Here is a 13,877-nt window from a genome sequence, read left to right on the forward strand (position 1 = left end):
GAACTTTCAAATTTGTTCCTTTTTCAAACGCGTTTTAAACGTATTTACCCCCTCCCCCCCCAAATAGAATTTGAGCCTTCAATCCGAATCTTCGAAAAGAACCACCTGGAAGCGTTCACCAAGTGAATCACACCGTTCCACGAACCTTAAGGGGGTATTCTACTGTGACACGCGATTTTTTAAACTTCTTTTAGGAATTAAAAAGATCCTTAAATTATTCAGATAGAAAGATCTAAGATAGAAGGTGTTTAGATCGATTAGATACCATTTTACAGCAGAGTCGAGAACCTATCGAACGTTCAAGGTCGCTGAAACAATGGTTCCACCGTATCTCGGTAACTATTGTTCTCCCTCTGAGATATACCAATATCAGTTCCATTACCAGATGTATTCGGAAAACTGTTACGTTACTAATGATTCAAAGTTGTTTGTCCTGTGTGTGCCTTTGTATACAAGGCATTGAGATGTTTTGTATGCAAATTTCTTTCGACGAAATCAACGACAACAAAGGGACGGGCTGTCGGAGTAGCTAAACAATTCCATGTCGAGGAAACCATTTGGTGGCCTTGATCTATCCATGTTTTAATGCGCATACCACGGATAATAATTTGTTTACGATGCAGACCGATCGCAGAAAGAAAAACATCGAGGATTTCGTTGATATTGAACGGTCTGGGTAGAAGAATTAGGTGTGGAACAAGCTTAAGGCCTGAACGACGCAACCTCTTGAATAGATTCAATCGCGGGAGTGTCTTCTCGGAAGTGCTCGGATGCACTTAAATGCCTCCGGTCAAATAAACAGGGCGCGCGTTGAATACCGATCGCCAGCTAATATGATTTCTGCATTCGAACACGGCGATCTCTTCTATGAATGCGTTCCGACACGTGCACTTGTTTATCGACTTCCTTTAACGTTTTTTTTTTTTTGTTTCTTCTCCCGCAACGTTCACATTCATCACAAGTATATACATACATTACCGCTTATAAGTTTAATCGCACAACTCAAAGGTTTAATCACGCATACAATATTCAGATATTTAATGTTGTCCTGCCAATTGCTCGATTTGATACCTTCGTATCGTGTAATATGCAAGTTCCAGCTGTAGTTTCCAAATCTGATTGTCTTTTAGCCATAGTTTTCAGCAGTAAAACAAATTAGTAAACCGAACTCCACAAGTCGATCGATACGGATAAGTAATTATTTTTATAAAAATTTCAAGAGAAATAAATGTTATTGTAATTTCAACAACTACAATTCACAAACCGAGAACAATACCAAGTACTGTAACGTGTCACCGGTTGACGACAAGAGGAAGCGAGTCGTTCGCATCTGGCTTTTCGAGCAGGCTCGGAAAACCGGGGAAAAAAGTCGTAGCTACGTCACGTTGCCTAGTCGTGAGAGGAATGAAAAGATAGACAGAGAGAGAAAAAGAGAAGTTGGCTGCCCCCGGGTGACTAATCAATAATCTCGTCAGCGAAGGAGCAGGGACAATAATGACAGACGGCCGGCTGTCGGCTCTGATTGATCGTAATCGCGACAGCGCTAGACTCCAAGGAACCTGTCCTCGGGGCGATTCGCGGGTCTTTGCCAAGGACACGATCCAGCTAAACCGAGGCTCGAGCACGGTTGCATCACAATCATCGCACCTGCGGATCGGCTGAGCACTCATCATCGCAATTTCTACGAAATTCCACGCAAGAACCATGGAAAACTACTAACTTTACCTCCAGGGCCGTTCCTAGCGGGAGTGCAAATCAAGGGGCGGTCGTAGATCGTTTATCATGTGTGAAACTTTGGCCAGGAAGAATCATCAAAACTTTTTTTATATAACGCAGTGAATCGCAGTAACAAACCTTCGTTTCCCCGTGTACGATAATATCGTGCTGAGAAAGAAGAGCAGGACGATTCCAAGAGAAGCTTCACGCCCAAGGTGTTCGAATAGCCTAGAACGGGAGGGGGTGACGCAAAAATGAAAAGCAAACCGCGGTTTAATTTGACGTAACGCCACGTGGTGGCACGCGGTGCAAGTTTGTATTGAAAGGAAACGGGAGGGGTTCATAGAAACGGGATTTACGAGGGTGCAGCCATACGATATACCGACGGGGACGGCTGATGCGCGAAGCTTCTCGATGGAAAAAGCTCGTTGGATGTGGAGGGGGTGGACCGGGGGCCGAAAAAACCGTGGGACCGTCTCCCCTCTCTGGGGCGCGCTCGATACAAAGACAAAGGGATTTACGAGCGACCGACGTCGTTAAAAAAAAAATAAAGAAATGAAAACTAACCACGCTCGGGACAATAAACCGAAACGTTCACCTCGACTGCAGAGAGGGGAAGAGGTGCGGTTATAAAATTCGTGGAAGAAAAAATACATAGATTCCGCGAAACGTACACCACAGTCGATCCTGCAGTCTCCTCTTTATCTATTCATAGTCGGTTTTATAGTTTGATAATAGACACAGCCGCCGCGTATTCTACCCGCCCCCAATTTCATTTTATGCTTTGTAATTCGTTCCGTTTAAGGTTCTCGATGATTTTCGGGGAACTCGAGAAATGAAGTTGGAACGGTTTTTTGGATAAGCGATACTAAGAAATGTATTCATTGTTATTCGTGATATATAAGCAGGGAAATATTAATTCTTAACCCTGTGAGAATAATGTTCTCTCCCTGTTTTGGTCATTTTCACTGTTAATTCAATTATAGTTTTATTGGGGACGAGAAACGGGAACGGAGCTCGAAGTCGACACGATTACGTGAGAAAGTGAAACGGTTGCGTCACGTGCCTGCACATTTTTTGATAAGAAAATGCTCGCACCCAGCGACTGGAGAACAGTATTAATAAGTTCCACGATAACAGGCCTTCGACATCCAGGGAAACGGGCTTCGTGTGAAATCATTCGACGCAATTTTCGTTTACGCGAAGAACAAAACGTGAATTTTTGGATAAATCGGAGCAGCGAGGACAGATTTCATTCTGACGTAATTTCTTCGTTTTTTTACGTGGTTAATCAACTTTCCCATTAGATAGTCGCGATTCTTGCACAATTCCTCTTGTTTTCGACGTTCGCGCCATTTTGGAATAGATAACGGTTTTGCTGGTAATAAACAGGAATAATTCGTGTTTCAAAGACGACAGTGTTATTGGACAAGTAAAACTCCAAGATACCCGAAACACACCTCGAAACGCCGCGACCCGACGGAAATACATGTAAAGCACACGTGTGCGTTTAATTTACATATATGTAGATCCTCTATTCACGCGTGACACGTTTTATAGCCGCGAGCAACAACCGCCCACGCGAAGAAAGGCGTCGCGTTTCCTATTATTCGAATGCCGAAAAAACCTGTCTCCCCTTGCCGCCCTGAGATTAGATAAACGCGATCGATCACGATCCGAAAAAAAAACCGGTCGTCGAACGAGAGAAAAAAAGAGCGGAACGACGATAATGAAGCAGAATTTCAACACGATTTATACGAATCTCCAGCTGTATAGAATATTTTAACCGCGTCAGAGACAAATTATTAATACCGGAAAAAAAAAATGATTTTTTCAACTGCATCTATTTAAAATATATTTATGAATATATTTACGAATATATTTACCAAGACTGCGGATTTTATACATTTATATTATCGATATATATAATTCTGAAGTTTTTATTTTCTTTGGGATCTGATAGAATAGTAAATAAAGTACACAGATCTTGGTTTGACTCTAGATCCTTTAAATTAATCCTTAACAATCTATATTTGCATAAACATCCGCAGTCATATTGGTAATGACAATCAATTGGTAGGTTATCCCTTTTTTGTTAGGGATTTTCCGAGTGAGGATTTATTTACAATAATATTCATTGTATCTTTGGAGTTATGCTTGAATAAAAGAAAAACTAAACGTACACATATGTGCCAGTGTTCCTCACGAGGTTAAAAGCAACAGAATCTATTAATCAGGTGGATCTATCGAATCGATGTGAAGCTACATGGACATGATAAAAAAATGAGTAAATTCGACGGAAATGGATAGTATGATACAATTGAATGTAAATCTATGTAGGTTAATGACGAGGAAAAGAAGAAATTATAATAAATGACGAGTTAATTCATCTTTCACAGTTAACAAATTGAGGGTTACATCAAGCGTAAAAATAAAGTGAAAATTTTATCAATCCTTCGTTAATGTGTTTACTCTGTTGCGTATTATGTGTGCAGTTGCATACGCGAGTCGAGATAAAAAGTTTATTGAAAGACGTTCAATCGTAACGAACATTAAGGCTGATTCAGACACTTTCAGTAATTTAGTAACTTACCGGACACTAAAAATTTAGTCGATTGATTTAGTGAAAAAATTTTGTCGAGCAGATCCATTTCGTTGGAAAAACCCGAGCGCTTCGCGACTGTCTCAGATTTTGTTTTAGTATTAACCACAGATATATCGTTTCTCGTTGACGTTCAAACGTGATTCACGTGAAAAAAATGAACTCTCATCGCAAAGCGACGCTGTCCCATTACGGGAAGTGGCCGGTTATTTGGGAACGAGCTAGGACCTGGTGTGAACTGTTATCTTAACTTTTGTAAACTCGTCTTTGACAGATTTACTGATCATTAAATTCCGTCCCCCTGGCACCGTGGGGGTTATAGATTATTTTCCTTTCTATGTGCCCCTATCCGTAAAAATAGAAACTCCGTGCATCACCTAATATTAAATATAGTATTCGAGAGAAAGAACTGTAATTCGAAGACGTGTGTTTCGATTTATAAGAATTTCTAACCAGATCAGTTAATCCGTCGGTCGATGTTAACAGAGTTGCATCAATTTGTGAAAATAACCGTACTTTTTTCTTTTCGCAGGAAAGTCTCCGCGTTTGCCTACGGAACAGCTACTATATTGTTCTTAAGTTGGGTGGCCGATTGGAAAGTGGTGTGCAATTGTATCCCCTATTACCGTGGCAAATACAAGAGAGGCTCACCACGTTATTATTTCTACGATGGATTCTGATCAATCCCCAACCTGTAGGCAACTGTGTTATACATTTCCGAGCTTAATATAATCTAATTAATTTGCACACAAGTTGCGTAATACTGTGACTACTAGTGCGGTTATTTATCGTGAGCAAACACGTTGCTTATAAAAAAGAATAAAAATATTTTCAAAAATGTGTTAAATAGTCATAAAATTGTTTCTTGATTCCTAAAACAAAATTTTTTGTATAAGATACCACAAGGCGCATTGAGAGGGTTAAAAGAGAAAAAAAACGCCCGAACAGGGACTCGAACCCTGGACCCTCAGATTAAAAGTCTGATGCTCTACCGACTGAGCTATCCAGGCGATGATAAAACCTTCCCCTTCGAGAAATTCTAACGCGTCCGCTATTACATTGTAATGTCTGAAAAAAAAAAAAAAATAAACGCCCGAACAGGGACTCGAACCCTGGACCCTCAGATTAAAAGTCTGATGCTCTACCGACTGAGCTATCCAGGCGATGAAAACACATCACCTTCTGGTTTATTTTATTGTGTGTTGCGTAAATTGTATTTCAATCACAAATAAAGTGTAGAATAAACATGTTATACAATTATATTTTTTGTGCCAGCGCGTGCGCGCGAGCTCTAGCCTCATCTAGAGCCACGTCACCATTTTAAAGTCGCGCGTTTAACGTCACCTACGATTTCTAGGTTACAAACACACGACTTTATCACCGACTAGATATAGGATATTTATAACTCGTCTATGATTCAACGTAATCGCGTGCGTTGATAATCGCTTATAAAAGAACAAAAGTAAATATGTATCGGCTTGTCAACAATAAACAAGTCTTTAACGCGTGCGTTAGACGACAAAGTTTCACAGTAACAGGAAATCCAATTTTGATCGTGTTTTGGAAGTGACCAACTGAAATCAGAATCGATAATGATCATTGTATTTTTTGCAATGGTAACAGATTATTTTTTGGAAATCCTCTGAATTAATGTTCTGCTTTAAGAAGGTGGGTAGATGTAACTTATGGTTCCATCGCTGTATTTTCGGTTGTTTAAACACTTCCAGGACAAATTTACATTCACAACAAAAGAATATTATTATTATTATTATTCGGCTGTATTTAATTAAAGTATATTTATAAATATTAACGACAATCAATTGGTAGAACATCCTTTTTTGTTAACGTATGTTTTAGTGAATATTTAATTAATTTCCGAATGATGCTTGTATGGAAGAAAAATGAAACGTACACATACGTGTCAGTATACCTCAGGAAGTTAAGATCGAAGAATATCCAAAGAAAAAAAAAAAGCCGCCCGAACAGGGACTCGAACCCTGGACCCTCAGATTAAAAGTCTGATGCTCTACCGACTGAGCTATCCGGGCGATGAAAATCGACGTTGTATTACAACATTCTCTGTCCACCTGTAATAAATAACATTTTCGCAATAATAATTATGTAACAAATAAGATGACAATATTTCCGTATCGAGGATCTCAAGTCAATTAATGACTAATTACGGGACTCACCGATTGTTACGTGCAAAGAAATATTCGTCCGAGGCCTTTGAGTTCTAAAAGAACTACGCTCCTTCAGGGTTCTCGGATAACTGCTCAGCGGTCGATCCTTTCGTATACCAAAAGGCATCGATGCTTTCCCCACACCGTGGCCAGATCCTTCAAGAACAATGTCCTTTATCCTAAAAGCAACGCAGCTTCGGGCTGCTCACCATCTCGAAACTTTCTCTCATTTGTTTCACATAAACAACCCTCTACGTCACCGATTGCCGAAGGACCCAACGTGGCCTCCCGCCCGTCACCACACGACGTCAGGTCTGTTTAGTCTCGTGCACCCCCTTTCAAAACAGTACGCATTCTAGAGACCCTATCGTAAATTCTACAATGGTCAATGAGCGACACAGCAATCCGCCTTCGACTTCACTTAAAAACACGTTGACGCTAACAGACATATATACGCATAACAATACAATAGTGAACCTTGGCTGAAGGACAAATTAAGGTAAATCCACCAATGAATGAACAGTTAAAGAGATTTTCTAACCAATGTCGAGTTTTAGATGATAATGATTATTATCGTCTAAATTAGATGAGATGATATTAATGTAATGAAAATGAAATATCAATATTCAGGAAATAAACATTTCTTACCAGTTGTGCAAAAATAGTTTGATTATGAGATGGAATTGAAAAAAAATCTATATTGACTTAATTTACTCGTTTTCATTGTATAATGTTGATTCACTAGTGCATGGTCATTTCCTGGCGCATCCACCCTACTATGTAATGTGTTGCATAGCGATCTGTTATTAGAAAATCGACGCCAACGAAGCATAGGATAATAATAAATCGAGCGATAATTCAGCATTAACCCTCTCCGCGACTTGCTTTGCACAAGCGACAGATCACGAATAATAAAAACCAAGGCTGCGTATCAATGATCGACGATTTTTCGTCGCGCGACTGATGTTCGTCACACGCTGTTATTTCAAACACGAGAGCGATGAGTGATGCCAATTGTAGCAAAATATTAATACACGACAAGCTTGATTTTGATCGTTCTTCGCGACGAACACGATGACGGCTGGGGTTTGAATCGACCGTGGTTTGCGGTTCGTGTTTTCTCAGCCGCGACGAGATTCCTTCGGAATTCGGCGTGTCTCTGGATAATTAAACATAAACTAATAATCAACACTAACCGAAAAACACTATAAAATGACTTCAACTAAGTTAATTTCATAATAGTAGAATCCCTATAAATTTCTATTTTTATAAATTAATTCGTATATCCATACCACACTTTCAACAATTATTATTTGTAATCTGTTTGTCTTTAGAAGATTAGAATTTATAAGTTTCTTATGTATACTTTCTAACAATAAATAAATATTATTTGAAGAGTACATTACTTGTTCTTATTTCAACACGTTGAATCTCAATTTAAGTAAAATAATTTCTTAATGTTATGCAAAAACCTTTATTTTAGAAAATTCTATTCGATGCAAAATGATATTCTCTTAAAGCAGCTTATTTAATAGGATTTTCGTATAATATTTTTTGTGTAACGACATTTAACGAAAAAATATATATCGAAAAACAATATCGATATTGGAACCAATATCACACATCTCTGTCCTCCACGTAGTTTCACCTTCTCTTTTTAATTCTCCATTTTTTCGTTCGTGTTTCGTCGTGAATCCGCAAAAACTTCATCCACTCAAGGTAATTAGGGCGTGAATGGAAGGGAAGGGTGGGTCGCGTGGCGGATCGCCACCGAGCTATTTACGTGCAGGCGAAAATGAAAAATCCTCGTCGAGAAACGACAGCCGGAGTGCGCAGCCTTGACACGAAGCACGGACTCGTGTTGTTGGACACCAGGCAGTTGCTCGAGCGGTGAACGATTATCTGCGGCTAATTAAATAATAATTCATCCGAGTATGAACATTCTTCCACGAACAGCGCGAAACCCGACCAATTTTTCCGCGGTCACTATCGCGACACGCGGCTCTAATCGTAAAACGGGATATTAAGGAAAAATTCTCGTTCACGCCCCAGGCGTTCCCCAAACGTCTTCAAACCGTGTCGAGCTGTCGTAAAAAACACCGAGTTTTGCGTCATTTCAACTTCCCACCAGGTCAATTAATTCATATATCGTCTTCTTATTTTTGTTTGATCGCGATCTTTAGAGTATACTAGTGCACGATAAGACAGATTTCCGACCGAAGACATTTAAGGACCAAAGCTGGCCCATAAAACGCTTCGACAATAATACGATTGTTAATGGAGAACGAAGGAAGAAAACAACCTCTTTGATCTCGACCTTGGTCTTTTCTTAACCATCCAAAGCCCCCGTGACTCACGATAACGCCATAATCTGAATCATTCCAGAACAAACACACCTACCGATGACACGTTCATCACCGTATACACCGAATGTGTACATACTCGAATCGGAATCCAGCCTGCAACAAATCCGATTACCGATCCAACAATATAAATAGACCGTGATTTGAAACAGCGGTTCCCCCGAATTTTTCAGCTGTTGTGCGAGGACAGAAGCGTAGAAATATTGGAGAGCACAGGGTGGAAAATGAAAACTATTACGGGGATGAGGAACAATGTTGCGTCCGTTGCAACGTGTTGCTTCCTAATGATTGATATTTTCCAGAAGGCTGGCCCCGGTCTGTTCGACGCCTTGATGCTCCTTTTTTCATTTTCAACGATATTTAATCCTTTAACTCCCAGTGTTGCACCGGTGCAACAGTTATTTTAAAAGTACGTCAAATTCTGTTGCCGATTAATACCTAACTTTTGTCAGCAAAGATCCGTAGTTTCACTGATGTAAGGTAGATCTCCACGTTTTCAGTCGAGAAATTCAAGTATTCCCCGCTAAAAAAAAAAAAAGAAAAAAATGGGAAAGAATGGGTCTGTTTAATATCGATATTTTCGACTTCCCAATCACAAGATATAATCTGGGCGTCAAAGGGTTAATATTTATACTAAATTCACCTCTAATTCTCTTCCCTATTTAATAGGGATTTATGTATATTTATATATATTTTTTATAATTTTCAAATCGATCCTTGCGGAATCGATTCTTTAGTTTCGATTTGTTACAAGAATCGATTCCCATGATTCAACTCGAGAATCCATTTTTCAAAGTGAAACGAACTTCTCTATCATGCGCGTTGACTTTAATTCTTCGAGCGATTCTTTCCGCTCGATAATCGACGCGTCGTTGTGGACGGAGCATTACGATGCACGTGATTCAGGGTCGTCGTCCAGCGAACCAGTCTCGCAGGGGGGCCTTTCCCGTGGCGAAAGATTCTTGGCGTCGGGCCACTAACTTCCCGATGTGTCAAGTTCTCAATATTAGAAGTATACGTTCGCTACCACGAAGAATCTTTGTCGAGGAACTTCCTCCTGTCTCTCTGGCTTCACGTTTCTGGTTCTTCCCGTTTTTTCCGCGATCGCAGTTGGTGAAACCGTACAACACGTGTCGTAACGATTCGAGTCTGGTAAATATTCCTCGGATCAGAGCATACTGGGATTTCTTAAGCTTTATTTTGAGACCCATTTACCGTTGGCGTTGAGAGTTACAGGGTTGTCGAGGGAATTTCAGATTTATGGGTAGCAGGGATAGATAAAAGAGGATTCAAATGTTGCTCGCGGACAATTGGAAATATTTTGTCTTATAATTAGACTGCCGATTTTTATGGAAAATAACATTTTCTAATATCATTCATATAGAGAATGGAATTTCTTTCTTCTCAGTCCGAAATCGAAACTGAAGGGTGACAACGTTTTTTGTAATTCTGTAGCACACCTACGAATCTTTTTAAAATATTCATAACGGAGAAATTTAATGCAACCCGTGATTACAGAGTTATTGTCTCGAACGGACGTGTTCCTAGAAACCGGAAGAATCATCAAGTGCTCGTCTCGGTTCTTTTTAAAATTATTAATGAACACGCTGCAAAGTCCAATACCGTTCGATTTATCGGCTTTTGTGCCCCATCCTCTCCCCGTTAGACGTAGTCCCCGCATTCATTCGCGATTATTCGCCCCGAGATAGGCCTGTATATGCCGATTACATTCCTGGTATTTACAACCAGACCGTAGTGGTACTGTGATTCTCTTAACTCTCCGATTGAATCCCAGAACATTGTACTATTACGTGTTATAATATGAACTTTTTAAATAAACTTGAAAATTTATTTCACGATTTTTCTTTTTTTTAGAATAGTCATGTCTTCAACGGGTGAATCTACCCTATTCTACGCCCTTAGATTGGTGGATATTTGTAAAAAAAATGTTCACCAATATTCAAGGGTGATGACTCACCCTCCTGATTCACAAAAATGTGCCCGATATTTATTAAAATGATTACCCTTTAAAGTTCGACTTTAATAATTACAAAATCTCTTAACTTTTGAACTACCTACGCCCCGAATGTGTTCAAGGGGCGATCCATCGCGAGGACCAGACGGTGAGACTGGTTCGAGGAAAAATCAATTTTTTTGCACGTCGATCTTGTTCCTCCGCGAGTACGTGGACCTCGGCACGTTCGCGTGTAATCAGTGACGGTGGAGCAACGATGACATCAATCGACGCTCAGCCTTTGTGACGACAAGTGATCGCGGATTTCGCATGGAACGCGTGGCTGACGTATCCGATCAAGGTCCCTGCTCGATCATCCCTCTGTCGGAATGTTACGAGTTATCGGCGAATTGCGTAATTTCGTAAAATCGCCGAACGTTCTGGTCGATCATCGATCGTTTCCAGGAACAAGCGAGAGGCCCTCGGAGCGTGTCGATCGTCGAGAGTGAGAGAAAATTATAGATATGCAATCAACAGTATGTACGTTGCACGGTCGTGTATGACGTGGAGATGTGCGATATTTGTTCCAATATCGATAATGCTTATCGATGTATATTTTTTCGTTAAATATCCAAACATGAAAAATATTGTTTAGAAAGTATATTCATGATATCGATACGAAAATCCTATCAATTTACGAATTAAAAAAATAAGCTGCATATGTATTTACGAGAATATTTATCTACTTATTTATTTAGAATATATATACGAGAATAGTCCTTTTTTACAATATTTACAACAATGTTCGGTGTCGAGCTTTGTACACAGAAGCACGAATATTTATTTATTTATTTACGGTTTCTCTTTTCGGTTAAAAATTAATACAACTTGAGAAAACAATTTCTCAGATGTGACTGACGTTGAAATTATTCGTTGTATTTATTCTTTTTCCAAGCAACTTTAATTTTTCTAAAAATGATCGATACCTGTAATTATTAGTGTCTAAAATAGCGATTTATCGATAGGCAAATATCCATATATAAAGTTATCGATAAATATCGTCCATCACTAGTGTAACGTCGAAAAGCTCGGCGTGATTAACCCAGAAAACCCGGATGATCGTGCGTCGACCCGTGGCATGGACTCTCGTGAAAGACAGAGAAAAAGCGAACGCGCTGATGGGGAGGAGGAAGCAGCCTGTTTCTAAGAATCTCAGCGTGCTAGCACGCATCCCTTGGAAATCTGCCAGCATCCGAGAGTATTGCAAATACAGTCGGTTAAAGCTTGCTTCACACCGAATCTGTTATACATACATAGATATAGATAAATTTTTGTGACGAAAAAAGACCAGTTTTGTAATGAAATAATGTCGGCAGTCTAAAGGTTAAATAGAAAAAGATTTGGTTGAACAGCAGAAGATCCAAATGAATGGAAAGAATAAATAAGTGTTCTTTAACAAACAAAGACATGGCGGGGATTTTCATGAAAAATAACATTTTCTAAAGTAATTCATAAAGACAAGAGAAAAACGTAGGAATTTCTTTCTTTCCGACAAAAGGTTCACACGTACTTCGCGCAGAATCTTTCAGCCATTACATGAAAAATGAATCTCTTTGTAACAGGCCTGGGGGACTGAATCGTCTATTGATGTATCTTATAATCAGTGTTGATGGCCTCGGTATTATCCGGTGCCTGATCTAAGCCCTCCGCGAGCAGGGGATCGGGCAACTGATAGGATTAGCTCCGCTACACACAATTTTAGTGGTATTATTCGATAAAAAACTGAAACAAAATACACCAAGCTTTCACTATTTTCTAGATGATTCGTTCGCAGAGATTTGATCTTCTTACAACTGCCCGGCTAGCTCAGTCGGTAGAGCATGAGACTCTTAATCTCAGGGTCGTGGGTTCGAGCCCCACGTTGGGCGATATCATTTTTTTTCTTCCTTCGTGTATTCCGCGATCGTCCAGTCGCGCAATCTACGTACCCCGACCATAAATGCAATATTTAAGAATCTCCCTACGAAGCCTCGAGAACGTGTTATCCGATAAGGACCTCGTTTAGGAGCGTTCGATAGCAAATATAAAATAAAAATATAAATACCTATTGGGTATTTTTCTCCGTCTCGCCAGGATGTACGTTTGCCATGCTGTATGTAAATAATTAGAATCGTTGTTGCGTATAATCTTATCGAAATCAACAGACGGCGAGGTGATGCGCGATACGAATCAGACAAATAGAAGAAAAACAGGGGCTAATGACTCTTGGTTGACGAACGAGCAATAACAAGATTGCAAATTCGATGGGATGATAAGTGTAAAAACGAGTCTTTAACTATCCAACACGAAAACCGACGTACGTAGTTCGTTATCTCGATGCTTTTGAAATACCATATATATTAATCGACTACAACACCACCAAGATATAATCAACAAGCTGAGGGTAAATAAAATACAGCACTATACATTCACTCCAAAACATATCAAACCCAAATCAATCATAATAAAAGGAATTAAGGGATGTCAGAGTCTGACGGCCATCGGGAAAGGACGTAGGACCGACAACGCGAACAATATTTTGTAGATCAAGTTAATACTAGTGAACGCAATATCATTTAGTGCAATAATTATTAACTACAACGGTGCATGGTGTTGTGGGTATTAATCTACCATGTTTATGGTGGGTTTTATACCGCCTTTCGTAGTTAAAAGTAGGTAAGATGGAATCATCGAGGGCACATGGTTCAAAGCGATACTCTTGTCTACTATAATGGACATCTACTTTATCACTTTTGCCGGATTTAACTAGGTTCCGTGCGTCGAGATTGGCGAAGTGTAATATAAACTAAAATGTATTTAACTAAATATTAAAGATATGCTATGTTTAAGATTATATATGACTGATCTACTTTTACTACGCTATTCCACACTGATCCACGCTACAATTCACTAAACCGTTTAATCCGCACTGTCTCTCTGAATCTCACTTCTTTGCCACTCGAATCCATACTGGCTTTCTTTTATTCGACGAACACCCAGGTCACTCGCTTCTCTATTCC

The 13,877-nt window shown here is 39.6% G+C and overlaps 4 non-coding genes across 4 annotated transcripts; 1 reads left to right on the top strand and 3 right to left on the bottom strand.

The window, feature by feature from the left end:
* Positions 1 to 5,255: 5,255 nt before the first annotated feature.
* Trnak-uuu lies at positions 5,256 to 5,328 on the bottom strand. The gene has a single exon. It is a non-coding gene; the product is annotated as a tRNA-Lys (tRNA).
* An 80-nt stretch (positions 5,329 to 5,408) lies between these two features.
* Trnak-uuu lies at positions 5,409 to 5,481 on the bottom strand. The gene has a single exon. It is a non-coding gene; the product is annotated as a tRNA-Lys (tRNA).
* Positions 5,482 to 6,293: 812 nt separating this feature from the next.
* On the bottom strand, positions 6,294 to 6,366 carry Trnak-uuu. The gene has a single exon. It is a non-coding gene; the product is annotated as a tRNA-Lys (tRNA).
* Positions 6,367 to 12,673: 6,307 nt separating this feature from the next.
* Trnak-cuu lies at positions 12,674 to 12,746 on the top strand. The gene has a single exon. It is a non-coding gene; the product is annotated as a tRNA-Lys (tRNA).
* The last annotated feature ends 1,131 nt before the right edge of the window (positions 12,747 to 13,877 follow it).

Source organism: Dufourea novaeangliae, unplaced genomic scaffold, assembly GCF_001272555.1.
Source record: "Dufourea novaeangliae isolate 0120121106 unplaced genomic scaffold, ASM127255v1 scaffold299, whole genome shotgun sequence".
Taxonomy (NCBI): domain Eukaryota; kingdom Metazoa; phylum Arthropoda; class Insecta; order Hymenoptera; family Halictidae; genus Dufourea; species Dufourea novaeangliae.